The following is a 20,923-nucleotide window of genomic DNA, read 5'->3' as shown; positions in this document are numbered from 1 at the left end:
TGGCTATAGGCTTGCTGCATATTGTGTTTACTATGTTCAGGTATGTGCCTTGTATCCCTAGTATGAGGAGCAGGGGCACCTCTGACATGAACTCAGTGGCTGGCTCTTTGATCACCTAGCCCTAATGGGGGAGCAGCCTTGCCAGGCCACAGGGGAAAACAATGCAGCCAGTCCTGATGAGACCTGATAGGCTAGGGTCAGAAGGAAGGAGAAGACCTCCTCTATCAGTGGACTTGGAGAGGAGCATGGGAGAAGAAGAGGAAGGGAGGATGGAATTGGGAGGGAGTGGGGGAGGGGGCTACAGCTGGGATACAAAGTGAATAAATTGTAATAGTAAAAAAAAAATTAAAAATTAAAAATAATATCAACACAGTAACTGACCTTACAGGCTGTTCAGGGCAAACTAAAGATTTCTTTGTGAAAATATCCTATTGTGTCCCCACAGCATTCATGGGCGCACAGTATAGCTGAGAAGCTCCTTGTGATAAAGTCAAGTAAGTAGGTGTAGACTATCAGACTAGTGTATGAGACTGAAGAATTCTGTCATAGCCTCGTTTGAGCTCCTCCATCGCTGTAAGTGCTCTGCCCTTATCAAGCCGGAATGTCTGATGACTTATGGGGTCAAACGGACTGGTCCTTCATATGCTGTCATCACGGAGAGGGAGTGATTTGCAGATAGAACACCCTGTCCACCTCCTCAGCTTCTCAGTCCCACATGGTGACTATTTACTGCCTCACCCTGACTCTACCATAACTGAATAGAAACCTGCTCCTAGAGCCCTAGTCAGCAACAGAGATGGCTGTATAGAGTCCGGTTCTCATCCATGAGGCTAGAATTCTGCAGCTCGTGAGTGAGTGCCTGTTGGCTGCATACTGCTCAGTAGTTTCAGGAACTCATGATATCAGAGCACCTCCTGCTCTGATAAGGGGAACATGAGGCTCCAAACCCAGATTCATTTTGAATGTGCCATTACAGTCTAGGTAACTGTTTATTAATTTTTATTTATTTTGTGGATATGCATGATATAATTTATTCAAAAGTAAAGTCACATATATTACACAGAAATACCCAGAATAGATTATTTACTTAAATGTAGAGGTGTAAAACTACAAAACCTTTAGCAAAACGATATAGAAGAAAATATTTGGAACTTAGTGGTAAGTTAAACTTGCCCCCCTCACTCTCTTGTCCTACTACTATTCCATTAAATGGAAATGACCTGACTCCTAATTATTTCCGATTGCACTCATTTATTAATGTGTCTCAGTCTTTATCAGAGAAGCTCATATTTGGAATAGATGGTAATTAACACAGAGAGTTGCAGCTTGCCACAGAATATCCAGCTCTAAATGGAACATTTGTATCACACCCCTCCCTCCAAGGCTCAGGAATCATTGAGAGATAGGGTCAGTTGTTACTGTAGCTCTTAGGAGTCAGGTCTGTGTAAAACTGATGACGACTTTTCTCACCTGGTAGCCCCTTCCAGAACTAGTATAGACTATACTATACTAGTATAGTCAGCATAGATGAAGCTTCCATGAGAGTACTCACTTACTTTCTCCATGTTCTATGACTCAAATACATGGTCTCTTCTGTAATAGATCTTATTGCTACTTTCTGGAGAGTAGCTAATAACTTTAACATGTTTAGTTAGTATGAAAACTAACTAGACAACAAGCTGTGCTGTTAAGGAAGGCTTTAATAGAGCACTAGTTGGGTGTCAGAGACTGTTAAGCTGAGATGCAACTCTTTATACCACTAAGAAATAAAGATTTGGAGAGCTTTTTTATTTGTCAATGAGCAAAATGGAAAAAAAAAAAAAGGCTAGGAGTAAGCATGTCGTGAGAATCATGAGCATTTTGTTGTTTTGATATTATCTTTTTATGGACTCTAGTGAGATTTACAGATGTGTAATAGAAATATAATGAGAAATACCAAAAATGGAAGAGGAGGGAAAGAGGAAATCAAAAGGAACAGGGGAGAGAAGGAAGAGGAAGAGAGTAAGAGAAAAGCGGCTTCTTCATAGCTTCTGTCGTGATGGCTGCAGTCTGAGCTGTGTGGCAGCTGAATGACAAACTGAAATCTGGTGATGACATAAACCCTCTGTAATGTGCCAAACATTTAAATTATTCTGCCATGTAAAATGTATTCTCTGGGAGAAATACTGCTTCTCAGACATGACTCACTTTGTCATCTTTATCTTGAAAAACACTGCGATGCCTCTTCAAGCACATGATGATGCAATGAATGTAAGTGACTCCGGGCACTTTGATATAAAAGGTCAAATAGTAGATATTGTTTAATAACTTACACATATTTCAGAAGCCTCTGTTATTTTCTCTTTTAAAACAGTGATCATAAGGTCACAAATTATTTGTCTCCTTAATGTCAAGCTATAAACACGAAAGCAATAATATAAATTTATATAACAATAAAAAACAAAACAAAGTAAAATATATGTGTACATGAGTGTGTGCATGCACGTATGTTCGTTGGTATTCGATGCCCCTTAGTCAGCTCGGGTGATATACCTCAAGAATGTCGAGCTTGATTTTTGAGATAGGTATGGTGATAGTTATTCTTAGCTGTCAACTTGACAAATAACTAAAAATTGACAATTAGTTAAAATAAAATAAATGGAGGGTCTACACTGAGGGATTTTCACTTAATTTGAAGTAGGAAGATCTACTTCTAAATTGTATCTTGAGGTGGGAAGACACATTCCTTTAATCTGGGCCAGACCTTCTGCTGGAAGCCTGTATTAGGACATGGAAGAAGGAAGCATTTACTTCTTTGCTGGCCTGCCCTCTCTCTTGCTAGCAAGTCCATTCATTCACTGACCTTAGAGCCTACCTCTTTGGTATTTCAGTATATATTGAAGACCAGCTGAGACTTCCAGACTTATGGACTGAACAACTACTGGATTCTTGGACTTTCTGTTGACAGCCAGCCATTGTGGGATTAGCAGGACCACAGCCTGTAAGTCATTCTAACAAATGCCATATGTACATGTATCCATTCTCCAAGTCTTATTCCTCTAGAGAGCTCTGACTAGTATAGATACTCTCAGTGAGATGTAGAGCTTGCTGGTTAGTGCATCCTGGAGGTCCAGCCCTGTCTTCTCAACAATGGGATTTCTTTTTTGTTTTCTTTCTTTTTTTTTTTTTTTTAACAATTTTTTATTTATTCAATTTGATGACACCACATCTGGTTTTTTACCTGAGTTCTGGGATGTACCTGAAATCTTCATGCCTGCTTAGCAAGTACCGTATTGACAATGCCACTCCCCACTCCCTACTTCCTTGACTCTAAAATAAGTGCTAAAACAATAGCTTTAAAATTAGCCAGTATGAAATGGAATAGACATTGTAAGAGGGAGAAAACAGGGAACAGGACAGGAGCCTACTACAGAGGGCCTATGAAAGACTACCCAGCATGGTATTAAAACAGATACTGAGGCAGAGTACAGGAAATCTTATAAAAGGAGATAAAAAGACCTGGAGGGAACAGGAGCTCCACAGAAAAGAAACAGAACCAAAATATCCGGGCACAGGGGTCTTTTCTGAGACTGATACACCAACCAAGGAGATAACCTAGAACCCATGGCAGCTCAGTGTCTAAGAGGCTTCCCTAGTAATGGGAACAGGGACTGTCTCTGATAAGAACTTAGTGGCTGGCTCTTTGATCACCTCCACCTGAGGGGGTAGCAGCCTTACTAGGCCATTGAGGAAGACAATGAAACCAGTCCTGATGAGATCTGATAGGCTAGGGTCAGAAGGAAGGGGAGGAGGACCTCCAGCATCAGTGGATTAGGGGAGGGGCATGGGTGGAGAAGAGGGAGGATGGGCAGGATTGGGAGGGGATGAGGGATGGGGTTACATCTGGAATACAAAGTGAATAAATTGTAATAAATTAAAAAAAAATAGCCAGTTTGAAGTTTTGAGAAGAAAGGAAAAAACATGAATGAACAGAATGCGTAGTACTTTTCAGGAACTAGAAACATCATATTTGAATATAGAAAAAGAGGGACAACAGTTTTGGAGAGAAGTCTTTAAGCAAAATGTTGCATACGAGATAGAAATGGAATAGGACTGAGTTTTGTTTTTTCTAACAGTGTATAAGAAACTGAAAACTGTTTCCAAGCAGTGACATCCATAGAGCAATGTGTGAGAACTCCATCTACTGTATAGTTTCACAGTGCTGACAACTCTTAGAGTTTTAGAATATCAGTCATTCTGCTATGTGTGAAGTACATTTAACACGTTAATATTTTATTTATAACGTAAATTCAGTTACAATGGAAGACAAAACAAAAAATGCTTTCTCCATAATCCTACAGTTCCATTGTTAGAAACCCCTATGGCATTTGTTGAGCAGCATCAATTAGCAACACGCTAGGTCCTCAGAGCTTCCGTTAGTGTATTAGTGACATTCACAATTAAGTGCTCATCATTCCCATTATCACTAGCCAAAGAGTGACAAGCTGCCCCTCTTTCCATGTGCCAAGTCACATCTTGATGAATGTTCTACTCCAGGCATAGTGTCCAAACACGTGTTTCTTTATAGCTACAATTCCAAGTTGTAGTGAGCACAGGGGACTTAGTGGAAGGTTTGTGAAAGGTATGTAGCATCTCATGCCTTGATATAAACAAAACTACTGCACACTATTTTTTTTTATTCTAGCCTCTATTTGTATCCTGCCCATGCAATTGTACAGATATGTTCATAACAATGAACATATTCATAACAATATGAATATGTTCATAACAATGAACATATTTTTTCCCCCTCTGGGACTTTGGCTTGGCCATACAGCTTACTTTTGTTTAGACATAATTTTCAGTTGAACTGGAAGTCAAGACTTGACATGGCCTGACACAGCAGGAGTCGCCCTCACACTTTCACAATTATTATGAAAAGGTTTGGTATGTAACCTGACAGTCTCAAGACCAAGAGGAAAGATACAGAAATAACACAAAATAATGGATATGCCAATGGCCTGAGCTGATCTCCATAGCCTACAGAACATCTTGTCTTGATAATCTAATTCAGATGGGAAAAGTCATAGAGTCTCTCTCCCCAGCAGTCATTAATTGTCTGCACTCCTTATCTAGGGGTGGGGCCACGGGAGATTTTCCTCATCTGCTGTGGTGTGTCAACTGGTGTAATTGTGCAGGTCGTCTCTAGGTAACCATGCCATATACAGAAGAGAGTATCTCAGCAGACGTTCTGTTCCTCTTGCCTTTACGATCTTTATGACCCTTTCCCCATAGTATTCCTTGAGCCTCAAGTCTTGGGGTTGTTTTATATATATAGTGGATATGGGCACCCCACAGTCATGTGTTTTCTGCTTTTGACCTATTGTGTTTCTCTTTGATGGTACACAGCCTGATTGACAGATTCTACATTTGTGCGTGTAAAGAAAATGAGGTAACTATTAAAAACTAACTAGGCACTCAGGAGAAGGGATATATGTACATTTTAAAGCTATGATACTTTCCCTGTCCCTCTCTCTAGCCCACCATGTGTGTGGGAGAGGGAGAGGCAGAGGAAGAGGGAGAGGATTCTCCCACCACTGAGATTTCTCAGGCAAAGGATCTTCCACCTCTTTCTGTCACAGCACTTTGGAAAATCTGGGACTCTATTATGCATATATACCATTTGTAGTCACAACACTGGTGCTGGCTATGTTTTCTCACTTAATTTTATCTACAAATCTCATGGTTGCCCAGGCTTCCCTAATAGGGATGACAATTACTGTTTTCAGTAAATACTGATTATTAAGTGTATACATTCTATACTTGTATGTTATGAACAAGTGACTGTGGAGCGCCCACACACTTAGTTGATCATTATTTAAAAACATCTTGTCTCTGGAACTATTCTACACTCCCCTCCCCCCTCAAAGTGGTCAGGCTTCCTAAAATAAGGAAAGAGTGGTGAGTCTCAAAGTCACTCCCAGAAAGTAGAATCAAAACAGTACAAGCTACTTGAGCATCCAAACATAACAGAAACTCAAAGAAAACTCAAAGGAACTGAAGCAAAACTGTCGGTTCATTGTGGAAGATAGCCAGATACCAGCTCAGGTTCAACCCAGTCTTCAAGCATTTTTATCTGAATGGTGCTTAATCTAGACAAGAAATTGTGTATTCATGTATAATCAGAATATGACTTCTTTTTTTTTCTCCCCAAAGGGAAATAAGAGATGGTTTATTCTGGAGCCATTTTGAGTGAACATGGCCCCAGAACACAGATTTATGTTACCTCAAATCCCATTTTCCAATGTAAAAGCACTTTCATGAAGTTTAAAAAAAATGTTTTACAAAACGAAGAACGTCACAAATCAAGCTAAGTTTAACGTATATGGGTGGGTATCACCAGAGGTGGATACAGCAAGTTGAGGATGTGCTAAGATGCTATCTGATGCCATTCTTTGCTTTTGAGTGGCTATAAGCCAATGATCTGCTTAATTACTAAATTCAGGGAAGCTTTTTATCTATTAGCCACAAGATGCTAGTTCAGACAGAGACGTGAGCGAGGAATGGCTCTTCTGGGCTGCTAGTTCAAGCCCAAGTAATCAGTAATTAGTCTCTTATAGAAGGAGATGGTGCTTGGAGAAAAGACACTGCTGAAAACATACGTAGAATAAGCAAAGATTCAGAAGCAAGAAATGGGATTAGGATCAGCATACAGGGTGCTTCCTGCGGTGGAAATATACTTCAATCATGGGGCTTGAAGGCAGAGGTAGCCCTGGCTTCCACAAGCGTGTGATGAGGAAATTCAGAGCACCCCCATGGGGATGACTAGCAGGTCATCTGCGAAAGCATTACTACCACTCACATCTGGAAATAAAGTACGTACAGTGTGCCGTTTCATTTCAATAACCTTTCACGTTTACATGGCCGTCAGGATTCACATGTTTGCTGTTTACTTTTAAGTGTCATTTCCTTCCTTAAGTTATGCTTGATTGATAATTAAATTATGATCGTGCCTTAATGCAATTATACACTGTATACTATATATATATATATTATATTGAAAACAAGTATGTACTGACTGATATAATTCACTCTGCGGAATTACCGATTGTCTGGGTGATTACTTAACCATCTACATATGGTTATGTATGTATATATGATATATCATACATTTAGCTATGCGATATATATACATCACACATACATATATACATATCATATATACATATATACTTATACATTTAGCTATAGAATACATACACATTATATATATCATACATTTAGCTATAGAATATATACATGTTGTATATATGTATATATACATGCACATCATACATTTAGCTATTTCTACATGTTTAGATATAGGTGTGGTAAACTAAGTCCATATTATATTTTGTCAGATTAGTACTTCATACACACACATAAGACACAGTCCTCTCTCAGAATCTGTGGGGTTCCAAAGCAGAATATCAAACTTCATGGCTTCTCAAATTCCTTCTCTAAAATATTGTAGTCATTACATTAAAGTAACACAGTCATTTCCCATAGTTCAGATTGTCCCCAGAAGACTTAAATTACATAGAAATGCATAAGTGCTCTGTAAAGAATGCTTTTAGTGTAAGGTTTAGAGGATGGCAATAAGAAAAACCTCCATCCATTTTGAGTTCAGTACAGGCATCCGCAATAAGGCTGCCCTTAGCTGAACTGTGGCATTGTCTAGGTCTTCTCAGTCTTTGAGGGCTTATTTTTACTGTCTAGTAGATTTAATGGGAATTGTTTCTGAGTCACACTGGCTGAGTCTGTATTCAGTACCTGCAGATGTCCGGGTACAGCATGGGGCTTCCCAGGACTCCCTGTGTGTGCAGCACATAAAGGTCGGGGAAATACAGGAGCAAGCTTGTAATTGGAGCTTCCAAACAGAAGAAAAAGACTGCTTGGCTTATTAATTCAAATGGCGATGTTATGTCATTAGGAAAACATGTCTTCTATTTACAAGGGCTGAGAACTTCTATACGTCTGTAATTGTGAATCCCCTTAAGCTTTTAGAAACAACATTATTCTCTATAACTTATCTATTAAGCAGTACCTGGCAGTCATTCCACTGTAATTAGGATACTGGCAATTGCTGTCATGGAAAGGAGACCAGAAAAGTAGATCATTGAATAAAAACAAAACATTTCTAAGGAAGAAATTTCACAATGCTTTGCAGAGGAATGAAGTGTCAGCCTGGAGAAAGAAGCTTAGTTCAGCTCTACAGAGGAAGAAATGGAGACTCACACAGGTTAAGGCTTGGCTGTAGCTGAACACAGCATGGCTGGCGCTGAAGGCTGTAACTAACTCCAGGGCCCACACTTAATATTTCCTCCACTTTCTCTGCCAGGGAAGTCTTTCTCTAAGATTCAGACTTCTGCAGTTTTCCCTCCTGCTTGTGGTGTTTCGTTGTTCTTGTTGGACCAGCCTTTCAGTCACAGGCTCATGTGGTAGAGGCGTGGTGCCCGGGTGGTCCCACTAGGAGGTGGCAGGACTCTAAGAAGGAAAGGTGTACTGGAAGGTCCGGTGGTCTCTGAGGATGTCCCTGCGGAGGGAATTGCACAAACCCAGTTCCTTCAGCTTTCCCCTTTCCCCTGGCGCCTGAGGTGAACGCCTGTGATCAGCTGTGTGGTCCTGTCATGATGTGCTCCTTTATAAATTACCTCCCTTATTCAATTAAATAGCAGAAAGCTGACTGACACTGTCATTCAACTCTTATCTAATACATTTCCTCAATTTGTTTCATGTTCTGACAACCTCACACTTTGATAATTCTCCCAACAAACCTTCATGGAATTTAGAAGAATAGAACTCCATATACATTTTAAGTTAGATACTTACATGGTCAATGATTTATGAAGAACATGGCGTTAGGGTTATACATGGTTAATATTTGGGGGCACAAAGTGATTTTTGTTGAGGGTATGTTGGGAACAAGCCAGATGTGTAAGTTATGGTTGATGATAAGTTATGGAAGATGAGACAAGAGACTAAAAAATAATAATTGGGAGAATGTTAAAAGACGTCTCTATTAGTCAGGGTTCTCTAGAGTAACAATTTATAGAATGAATGTATATATATTCACATATATATATATGAGGGAATTTATATACATTATATTTATACTATATAACATTTAATACATTTATATATTTAGTATAGAATATTTAAATACATTAAATAGATATTAAATATAAATATTATATATAAAAGGGATTTCTTGAAATGACTTTCAGGCTGCAGTCCAGGTAATCCAACAATGTCTGGCTGTCAATGGAAAGCCCAAGAATCTAGTAGTAGCTTAGTCCATGAGGCTGGATGTCTCAGCTGGGTTTCAGCTGGACTCCTTAAGAAGCATGCTCAAATCCAGTGAAGGAATCGGTATGCTAGCAAAGCAAGGGTAAGCAGACAACGAGCAAAATTTTCTTCTTCTAGTCCCTTATATAGACTTACAGCAGAAGGTATAGTCCAAATTAAAAATTTGTCTTCCTGCCTCAAGATCCAGATTAAAGGCATGTGTCTGTCCACTTCAAGATCTGGCTCAAAAATATTTGTTTTTCTCTCTTAAAGGTCCCTACTAGAACTGCATGCACCCACTTCAAACCAAAAATAAAAATCTCTCACAGGTATGCCTTCTATTTCTGGATTGTAGTTCTTTCCAGATACAGTCAAGTTGATAACCAAGAATAGCCATCACAAGTCTAGCCCTTGTTAACTTGACATACAAACATATCTCCTTATGTCATAATAAATTTCCAAATGAAAACAATAACTAGGTAATAATAGCACCTAAACATAATATAAGTATCCCATGAACAATCATAAATACATTATATATTTAGCCAGATCATAATTATGCCTAACAAGATATAACAATCCCTTGTACAACCACAAGCACGTTATAAATTTAGAAAAAATGGCAATGTCCCTTCAAGACATTCTTTTTTATCTCAAACTTACATATAATAACCATTAATATTTTCTTAATTGATGTTTCAACACATGATAAATAAATTGAAAGAAAGCATAAATACCTGTACAAACATATTCTTAGCAATAAACAACAGAAGCAATCTGTCAACTATAATTCTCATTTCTGTAACCGGTCACGTGGTCTTAGCTGATATTTATAACTACCATCCTTTATTCCAATTCTGTATCTCCTACACCGTAAGCAAAGACTTCAAAAGGTCCTGGCCTTTTTACCTTCATTCCTGGTAGGTCTGTTACCCTTTGTCATTCTGCCTGGATTAGGCCATGGTTGTTTCACACTGACTTTAATCACAGGACATGATAGCACCAAGTCTCCAGTTTCCACTGCCTTGCTCAACATTGTTACGTTACATTGTTACATTCCTTTTTAGCTAGCCCCTAAGGTCCATTCCTTTATTTGGCCAATCCATGCTCCTGAGGCTGACTACCAAGGTTTAGCTATCCAAGTATTTAAATCCAACAATAAATAGCCCCCTTTGACTCACCTAATTAACATGTTCAATTAAAATTAAGCATCTCATACTTACACAGGGTTTCTCCTTTTACCTTTATAAACTGTCGTTTTCCTATGTGCCATGTCTGCCTCTTCTCTAAACAGAGGCAGTACTTTGTCCCACTCCAGGGCAACTACCCTCCTTCCCTCTCCCTTGTTCTCTTCTCTGTTGAAGATTATTAATATTTAAGATTGATTTATCTTTTAGTTAAACAGCAGTTATTCCTAAACTGGCTGTATACCCAAATCACCACAGAGAAACCTAGGATTTATTTGATTAACCTAGAGCACAATGCTGGGCAATAATTACGCCATCCTAAACCCAAGCCTGCATAGCTTCCTCCCATTCAGATTTTCCACATTATACTTGCTTTTTAGTCATATTTTAGGTACAGTTCATTTCTCCTTATGTTTCCTGGTCCTCTCCTCTCTGATCTCTCTCCCACTCCTTCTTTCTCCTCCCCTCCAGACCAAGATGTCCCTCCCTATTCTCTCCATTGTTCAACACTGACTGGCTGTTTTTTATTGGCAATACAAAGAACAAATGGTAGCATGTTTACACAAACTTGAGACAGGTGATGCTTAGAATAAACATCACAATGCAATGTCAGGAATGAAACCAGATAGTGGGGTAGAGAAATCAGCATGAGTGAACAAGGGTAAATTGTATGCATTCCACAAGAACATTATATCAACATTTCCTCTTAGCCCTCATCCTCTCTCTTCCTTTTGTTTATCTTTATCCCTGCTCTCTCTCTCTCTCTGGGGCAAATACTGCTTTGTGCTGAGAACTTGATCTTGGAGGGTCCTGAGCTGATACTTTTCCTTTTAGATATAGATATATAGATAGACACATTGTAACATTATTTTGAATTATATCATAAGATGTTGCAGGATATTTGATCCCATTGTGAACCCAGGGACTGTGAACTGTAAAGACCTGTTTCTTGTTGGTGTGTGTTAGCCCTGATTCATACCTTTAATCCAAGAACTTCCTGTCTCTTGTAAACAGGTGTGCCTCAGCTCTAGCACACCCCACTAATCCAAGAGCTTTCTGTGTACAGGATTTAATAAGGTTAACCCTGGGTCAGGTGGAGCAAAAGACCAGCTGACAGGGGTCAAGCAGCAAGAAGGGCCTTTAAGAGAAGGTATTTAAGACAGCTTGGAAAAGACAAGGTGCTTTAGCTCTTTGGCTCTTTAGTTTTTGGCCTTTTCCTTCTCCGCTGTTGGGTAGGCTAGCAGGCCTTTTCCTCTTGAGCCCACAGCTGAGCTAGCAAGCTTTTGGCTTTTTGGCCTTTTCCTTCTGAGACATGAGGTGAGTAGGAAGGTGACCTGGGTACTTTTCTACCTCTCTGAGCTAGCAAGTTTTCATCCCAGCATCTGGCTCCTGAGTCTTTGTTGCTAAAATCAAATGGCTTGGATTTTCCTTTTTGCAGAAACAATAAGTATCATTTGAAAGTATATAACATCAATCTTCAAAAGTACAGAGAATTTTAAATATTAAATTTAAAGATTTGTTTGCTGAGTCACCTCCCCAACACCATTAAAGCATTTTTTAGAGGCATGGTCATAATGTGCAATCCTGACTGGGTTTATACTTGCCTGTAGTCTCTTTTGGCTTAAACCCTGCAGTCTGTCTCAACCTCCTAAGGGCTGGGATTACAGGCATATACTACCACATATGGTTTTAACATTTTTAAATGTGGATTTGTGTTTTAGAAAGCAGTCTTAGATGAATGAAACCATTGTAAGCCAGATACACTGTTTCTGTGTAACTCCATATTAAACCTTTATCCACTTTGTCTGCCCCGAGGGATCCATTGCTGTCCTTCATTTTCTGCCCTCGCCCCTATAGGTCTTAATTTATACTGCTTGAAAGAAAGACATAGATCTTTTCTGTTCCTTGGCATATTTGTGTCACCTTGGAAACGGAATGTGTGTTTCAGAAAACTGACCCCCTGGTCTCCAGTTCCCTAAATACTGCATGCAGCCCTTCCCCAGTTAGAATGTCATCATCAAGTGGCTGTCTCAAATGCAAGCGATTTCTCTGTTAGGATAATGGTTACTCTTTCAGGTATTTTGAATGGCTGAGCTGTGATTATAATTAATTATAGAGAACTCTTAACTAGCACAGGGAAGGAACATCGTATTCTGGGTAATAGTTCAATTGAAAGAATGAAAAATTAAAAGATTTAGTACCCCTGAATCTCAGTCTGGGATTGGGCCAGATGATTTGGTTTTATCAGTGTTCCTCCTAATTTAGACCGTTATCTTGAAGAATCGGCTACCTAAATGAGAAGGGAAGGATTTTCTAAAGACTTCCAGTGCTAGTGCAGAGCTTCCCCACGCCTTTCTGCCAGCTGATAGCATAACGTCCCGGCCTCAGATTCCCACATCAAAGCCAGGCGCAGTGGCACATGCCTGTAATCCCAGCGCTGCAGATGGAAGGACAGCGGTAGTGACTCCGGTGCCTTACTGGCCAGCTGGTCTAGTCGAAGCAAGCTCCAGAGACCTTCTCTCAAAAGCTACTCTGTGAAGTGATAGAGGAAGACGCCTAAAGTCAGCCTCTGCCCCCACGTACGTGCACACAGCTGAGTACGCCTACCCACATGCAATATGTATGCGTGCAACACACACACACGCGACACACACACACGCGACACACACACACACACACGCGACACACACACACACACGCGACACACACACACACACGACACACACACGCGCGCGACACACACACACACCACTCACATAGGAGCACACATTGTAATGGAAGTAACCAAAATGCCCCAATCTAAGGGGTATTTTGTTCAGTGCTCAAGTGCCTGCTTAGCATGCATGAATTCTTGGCTTAACCCCTAGCATGTGTACAAGAACACACATGGGTGAGCTTGTGAGAATATAAGCCCAGTGCTATCCTCACCCAGACCCAGACAAGGAGCCATGCACGTTCCCCCGTGACTGCTACTTCCTTCCCACCGTTCAGCAGGCGCCCTTCCTGCACTGAGTTTTTCTTCCTTCTGCCCAGGAGGCCATCTGTAATCACGCTGTAATATTCACTATGTCTTGTGTTACGCCCCAAAGCTGCAGCGATCTCAAACAGCGTATCTTTTCACCCTAAAGTAACAGCGTATCCCATTGCCTCTCACTTCCTTGTGCTAGTTTAGTTTAATATCCCTCGAACCCCTTTACAACAACACAGGAAAAGCAGCGCATCATTTATGAGGTCAAAACCAAGGGGGAGGGAGAAAGAGAAAAGTAAAATACAAAATGCAAAAAAAAAAAAAAAAAAAAAAAGGAAGAGGCAGAGAAATAACTACCTATTTTTAGAGCTACCAGAAAACATACACCAACTGTACAGATCACCAGAGCACAGCAAAGACCAAACAATTAAAGCCCATCAGGCAGCCCTGTCTTTCATTGCACGCATTTCTAATTGTGCAGACTTCTTTTTTTCTTTCTGAGTCTCAGGTAAATGGAAATGGGAGGGATCTGCTCTCTGACGCTTCCCTCTTTGTTTTCCTAAGTCTGTTTCTCAATGGCCCTATGGTCTTACAAGACAGGGACTGTGGCACTCACTCAAAGCTTCAGGCCTTCTCATTTAGTGTTGATGTACAGCAGCTTGGCACAATACCTTCCACTAGTGTTAGTCTAACTGGCAATTTCGTAACTGTAACCCAGACCGTAACAGTAGCAAGTGATGATGACTGCTTGCCATTTGACGCATACAATCTCATTTTGTTTCATCGAGGTCCGCTATCAGACTTCTAGGTTGGTATGGCTATAGCTAATAAAACAGAGCTTCAGAGAGATTGAGTTAGTTTTCAGAATGCCTCATTAGGATTCAGACTTTTCCTTTAGAAAATCAGTTCACAGGGCTATTGATTTATTAGCACGCCTTTGTATGCTTACTTTTTGTCAGAGTTTCACACACCGTAGGCCCAGCCTTGTATCGCTCTTAGCTGATGATGGTATTGAGATTGTGGTCCACAGACACCACCTTCTTTACCACAGGCAACTCTTCAGTAGGCCACATTCTTTAGCAAATTTTCTTTTAGGATTGCACCTTCTATGTATGCCAACTTGAGTAGGGGGCTCCACTTGAGAGCCAGCATGATGAGCCACTTGTGCCCCTCAGGGACTTGATATAGTGGGTCCTTTAGCTCAATGGGGGATTCCCAGGGCCTTGCTTTTGCTGTCATTACCTCTAAATGCTGGAGTCCAGGAAAGGATACAGAAGCAACACACGGGGCAGAGGAGGCTCACCACAGGGCATGTGCAGAGTGCAATAGCTCCAGGCCCTTGGGAAAGTCTTAGGCTGGAGCCCTAAGTGATCTCTCCCAAGTGCAGGGGAGAATTCCCAGAGAGCAGAGCTCCATGGGTTGGGCAGACAATAAGGACTTATTTATTTTTGCCAAATCTGGGGCCCTGTAGAGTTACCTTCTTTAGATTTTGTAGTTATTTGCTTTTATAAGAACCAATCCCCTTATTATCCAGTAAGAAAAATTATGCCAAAGCCACATCATTCCAGGGTGTGAAAAAAAGTGAAGTGTTCTATTTCCATTGGATGACTAAGAATCTAAACGGTCTAGAAACTGTGAAGGCAGAACAAAGGTGTCTAAGGCACTTGTACTTCACTGCACAACTATAAATTCTTCTTGCAGTTTCTCAGACACTCAGTCTGCTGGAGCTAATTAGCTGTTCTGGCAATGGGATGATGTGGCCAGTTGATTCACAGTTGCTGAATGGCTATGGGGTATTTAATTTGAACAACAGATGAATCAAAGGGCAGCAGCTAGCAAGAGTATCAGCAGGTAGAGTATGCCTACCTAAGTGGCTCTTATTCAGCTTCAATATTGCCTACCTCAAGATTTATGCTGGGATTTTCTTTTTTAATACCCGTACAGCTTCCCATTAGTAAGAGCAGTAAGGAAGCCATGTCTGTAATTCTGCGCTGGCAAACCTAACATGGTAACTCCCATAAGATGCCGCCCATACCTGGGGATAACCGATTCATGGTGCAGGGTATACACCCCGACTTCCTCTACATCACCCCCCACAAGACAGCAATGCCTGTGGGCCAGCAAGTCGTGGAGATAAACCACTCTGGTTTCAGAGAACAGCGTCTGCTTTAGTGCGCGTGAGCGACCTCTTATATACAGTGGTGACCGATAGACCGTGATTGGCCAGCACGTTCCCCAGGACTGGACAGAAGGAGGACAGTAGAGGAGACGTGGAGAGTGCAGACTCTTCCACAGGCCAGCTACCAGCTACTCATACTACTTCCTAATTCCGTATTCCGGCTTTAGGAGCACGGTGAGCATGCTCATTATTTAGAAGTGCATATGTCACCTGCCCCACCACCCTGGGCTGCTCTGAAAAGCCATCTTTGCATTGTTCCAGGGGTCGTGCTCAGCACTCGCTCACTGCAGCCGCTTTCTCCACCAGCCCCTCACCCATCTCAGACTGGCTGTTTTCTTGCCAGAGTCCTCGAATTGGATTTCTTTCTCACTCATTGCACCAGAACACCAATGTACCCCACCATGTCAGACACAGAAGTGGACACCAGCTCTGAGATCACCACCAAGGACTTGAAGAAGAAGAACAAAGCTGTGGAGGAGGCAGAGAATGGAAGAGATGCCCCTGCCAATGGGAAGGCTAATGAGGAAAATTGGAGCAGGATGCTGACAATGAGGTAGATGAAGACGATGACGATGACGACGATGATGATGACGACGATGATGAAGAAGAAAAGGAGCAGGAGGAGGAAGAAGAGGAGGAGGAGGAGGAAGAGGAAGGTGATGATGAGGAACAGGATGGAGATGAAGATGAGGACACCAGGGCTCCTACGGCACGCAGATAGCTGAAGGTGATAAGGATGTGGACACCAAAAAGCAGAAGAATGATGAGATGAGTAGAGAACAAAAAAGCTAAACTAAAGGTCACTGTGACCTATTCACTCTCCACTTCCTGTCTCAGAATTTAAATGTGGTCACCTTCCAGGAGAGAAACAGGCCCCACCTGCCTGCTGCGGGCGGGCAGTGCCACTCACAGATGGCATGGGCTTTCCACCAAGACTACAACACGAATTTGCAACAGGGCAGGAGAAAGAATCAAAACTTCCCAGGCCATGCTTTTTTTTTTCTTAAAAATACTTTAAAATAAACATTTATTTGTATTTTTTATTTACATTTTATATTTTTGTGCATCTCATTACAGGTGAGCTATTTTTAAGGTTAACAGATGATCAAACCAACCTTCGGAATGTTTTCTATCCTACTTCTGACATTATTTGTGGTTGTTCATTATAATTTCAAAGGAGAAAGAAACTTATAAAAAACAACAACAAAATCTTATTCTAAGCATTCCAGTAACTTTTTTTCTGTATAGGTATATAGCTGTACTAAAAGCAGTTGATTTGTAGGAGATGGTTTAAAGGACCAAAGATAAAAGGATTTTTTTTTTTTTTTTTGCTTTTTGTTTTGTGTTCTTTATTTTTGGCCTGTTTGATGTATATGTGAAACAATCTTTAACAATAAACCAAAATTATATTTTGCTAAGTTGTTCTAAAAAAGAAGGTGGGGAAAGAGAAGGAGGAGGAGGAAGAGGAGCAGGAGGAGGGGGAGGAGGAGGAGCAGGAGGAGGAGGGGGAGGAGGAGGAGAAGGAGGAGGAGAAAAAGGAGGAGGGGGAGGAGGAGGAGAGGGAGGAGGAGGAGGAGCAGGAGGAGGGGGAGGGGGAGGAAGAGGAGGGGGAGGAGGAGGAGAAGCAATCTGCCTGGTATAGTGGCTGCCAGATCATGTCTGCATTCTCTCCTACACCTCTAAGCTTGTGTAACTGAAGGAAATGAAAACTGCCCATGAGTATTTTGAAATGTTGCAGGACCTCCTCAGAATTTACTAAGTACTTACATCACTGATGATCAGCCCTGCGCTCCTGCCTGACTTCCAAATCTCGGAGAATACAATTCACTCTGAGTCTTTCTTGAACTCACTAACGAGACAGCTTTCAGCCAAAGACTCCAGACTGACTGGCCTGGCCCATGGAGCTTCACGTTTCCTGTTTATTGCCTGTTTTGTGTGAAGAGGAATTCATATTTTATTGTGCTAGAGTATTTCTGTATGTTGTTTCACTTAGTCCTCATGAGCATCTATTCATTATGAAGTTCCAGAACATTCCGAGTCCCTGCTAGCTATACCCAACTCAACTCTGCCCCATAACACTGTCTTTGCCAGTTATGAACTGCGTGAGATTCTAGCAGAGCCGCCATGGTTTTCTTTCTATCCTTTTTTTACACCATAGCAGAGTTTTGAACACTTAAAGCTCCTTTCTAATCTGAAGTGAGTGCTGCCTAGCTCAGCTACTCCTGGAGAGGAGATGGACTTTTTTTTTTTTTTTTTTTTTTTTTTTTTTTTTTTTTTTTTTTTTTTTCTGTGTAGCCTTGGCCGTCCTGAACTTGCTTTATAGACCAGGCTGACCTTGAACTTACAGAGATCTGCCTGGTTCTGCCTCCCTCAGTGCTGGAACAGGTGTGCTCCACCGTGCCTGGCTGAGGATATGGACTTCTGAGGGGTCAACTCTGAAAACTGGAAGTTACTATATGCTTCCAGAGCTCCAGCCTCAACTCCAGTTGAAGTAGAAAATAGAATTATAATTCTGCGGCAGCTGTAGCATAATATTATAAACTGGAGAGCCTAAAACAACCACAACTGATTCTCTCATAGTTCTGGAGACCAAAAACCCAAAGTGAAAATACTGGCAAGAATGGATAAAGAGCTACAGAAAATGAGTAGCTATCCATAGAGGGAGAATCAGTCCTCTCCAGGAATGAGAATCCTGATAAATTACCCAATCTCAATAAGTGTTCATCCCTAGACGTATATACTTCTAAGCAACACTAAATGGACTCAGTAGATGGTGTGTGTATGTATTGGAGGGTGTTCTTTTATTTTTTTCTCCGTCTGTCTGTCTGTCTGTCTATCTATCTATCTATCTATCGTCTATCTATCTATCTATCTATCTATCTATCTATCTATCTATCTATCTATCTATCGTTCGTCTATCTACCTAATCACCTTACACCCCAATCCCAGCCCCTCCCTCTCTTTCTAGTCTCACGCCCACACCTGTCTCCTCCCATTCCCTGCTCTCCTTCCTCCCAGAGAAGGGGGGACCCTTAAATTGGTACCAATCCACCATGGCGTCTCAAGTCACAGCAAGACTAAGCACAGCGTCTCCCACTGGCGAGGCCAGCAAGGGGAAGGTGACCCAGCAGCAGGTAACAGGGCCAGAGTCAGCCCCGCTCCTTTTGCTAGGGGACCCACATCATGAGTGTCTGCACGTCTGCTGCATGTGTGTCGGCGATCTAGGTTCAGGCCACGCAAGCTCTGCGGTTGGCGGTTCAGTCTCTGTGAGCCCCCGTGAGCCCAGGTCTTTTTGTGGTGGCCTTGACCCCTTTGGCTCTGTTGGGGTTATTCTAAAAAAGTGTAATTTCGGATCTCTGCAGTTTTTTCTCTTCTAAGGATACTAATGTTTAGATTTAGATTTAGGTCTGTCCCAGCTAGACCTCACTTCACCCGAGTACACAGAAACTGCTATTTCTAATGAAAGTCACATCCTAAAGGTCAGGTAAGGCACTAAAATTTGGGTTGGTGCTAGGCACAGACATAGGGCACCTAATTCGCCTGTATGAGTTACCTGGTGCATCAGTTTTTCATGGTTATATTTTGTTAAACTTTTAGCTATTTTCATTCAAATGAGGCGATTTGTATCATGTAGGGAGGGCCTCCTCACCATGGCTCATTTTTTTTTTTATTTTAAAGAGTATACTTTTCTGTTGTTTTCTTTTTGTTTTTAGATACCTGCTGTTTTCTAATGAGAAAGAGCAAGAGAATGTGAAATTATGTGGGTGTAGAGGAAGGGAAGGATCTGAGAGGAGCTGGGGAAGGGGAAACCAAAATTAGAATTCATTGTATGAAAAAAAATATTTTTCAATTAAAAGGGTGGGGAGAAAATGAGTCTTAAAAAAAACAAAAAAGAATATTCTAAACGTGTTTATAGAATTTAAGATTAAAAAAATTATTCAGACACTGCAGTAAATTTAACAGACACCACATAACTATCGCCAATTTCAAATAGACATTATCATTCTTCCTCATTTGCTACAAACAACTTTTAAAGAAAAATGGGCACAAGTATGGGTGCCATATATGGCTCTTTGTCCTGCTGCCTCCCTCCCTACAGGTGGCCTCTGTCCTAAAGCTAAGGCAGAATATCTCAGGCTTTTTTTTTTCCTTTCTTCAATAAAAAACACATAATATTAATTCTCTAAATGAAGAAAACCAATAGTGTGTGTGTTCAAAACCATACTTTTATAACACTTACTATTGCTTGGATAAATATTAAATTGAAAAGAATAGTTTTTTTTTTTTTCTGAGTGTCAACATTCAGGAAGGGATGGTTGGCACAGCTAATGCCAACATTTGATTTGAATTCACGGTGTAGAAATAAAATCTACACATGCCCAATGTTTAATTTTGTACTTGCTAAAGTCACAAAAATGTTTACTGCACTCACTGAAGATTTTTAATTCCCATTAGTTAGCAAAAAAACACATATAGATAGTGTATGTAGAAGAATTGATCCGTTATATTTTTCCCAGAGAGATACAGTAAAACTGATCTTTTGTGTGACTATTAAGAGCTAAGAAAATTAAATTAAAAAAAAAACTTTAAAAAGTGAAAAGTATTTATCTTAGTTTTAATGTGTAAAACACCATGGTAAAACAAAACAAAACAAAACAAAACAACAACAACAAAAACTTGGGAAGGAAAGAGTTTATTTCAGCTTTCAACTTTCAGGTCACATTCCATCACTAAGAAAAATCAGGGCAAAAATTCATGGCAGAAAACCTGGAGGCAGGAACTGAGCAGAGGCTGTGGAGGAGTGCCCCTTACTGGATTGCTTCCCATGGCTAGGCTCACTCATCCTGCTTTCTTATAGCACCCAGGACCACCACCCAAGAGCTGGCACTGCTCAGAGTGAGTGCATCCAGTTATCAATCATGAACACGAACCATTGGCTTTCCCACAGGCTAATCTTGTTGGGGCATTTTCTCAACTGAGGTTCCCTCTTCCAAAGTTATTCTAACTTGTGTCAAGCTAAAACAAGCCAACATTGTATTCAAACCATGCATGTGAAATAATTATGTAAGCTTTGTCTTTAAAAAAAAATCACTTCCTTGAAGAGGTAAAATATTAAATAAGTTAATTCTCAAGAGCCCTGCTGTATTTCCTTTATCTGAACTTGTGTGAACACACCAGTTCACAAACACGTGTTGAAATATACTTAAGTTAGCTCAGGATTTAGGATTTAATAAGGTAAAAGGCAACAAATTAGCAAGACTTCATCCAGCCTTTGCCATTGAC

The 20,923-nt window shown here is 40.8% G+C and overlaps 1 pseudogene; it reads left to right on the top strand.

The window, feature by feature from the left end:
• The first annotated feature begins 16,041 nt into the window (after positions 1-16,041).
• Positions 16,042-16,361, top strand: LOC129673747 (prothymosin alpha-like; annotated as a pseudogene).
• Positions 16,362-20,923: the final 4,562 nt, after the last annotated feature.

Source organism: Psammomys obesus, unplaced genomic scaffold (assembly GCF_907164565.1).
Source record: "Psammomys obesus unplaced genomic scaffold, mPsaObe1.curated_primary_1811, whole genome shotgun sequence".
NCBI classification, from domain to species: Eukaryota; Metazoa; Chordata; class Mammalia; order Rodentia; family Muridae; genus Psammomys; species Psammomys obesus.
This window is presented reverse-complemented; position numbering and strand designations above follow the sequence as displayed.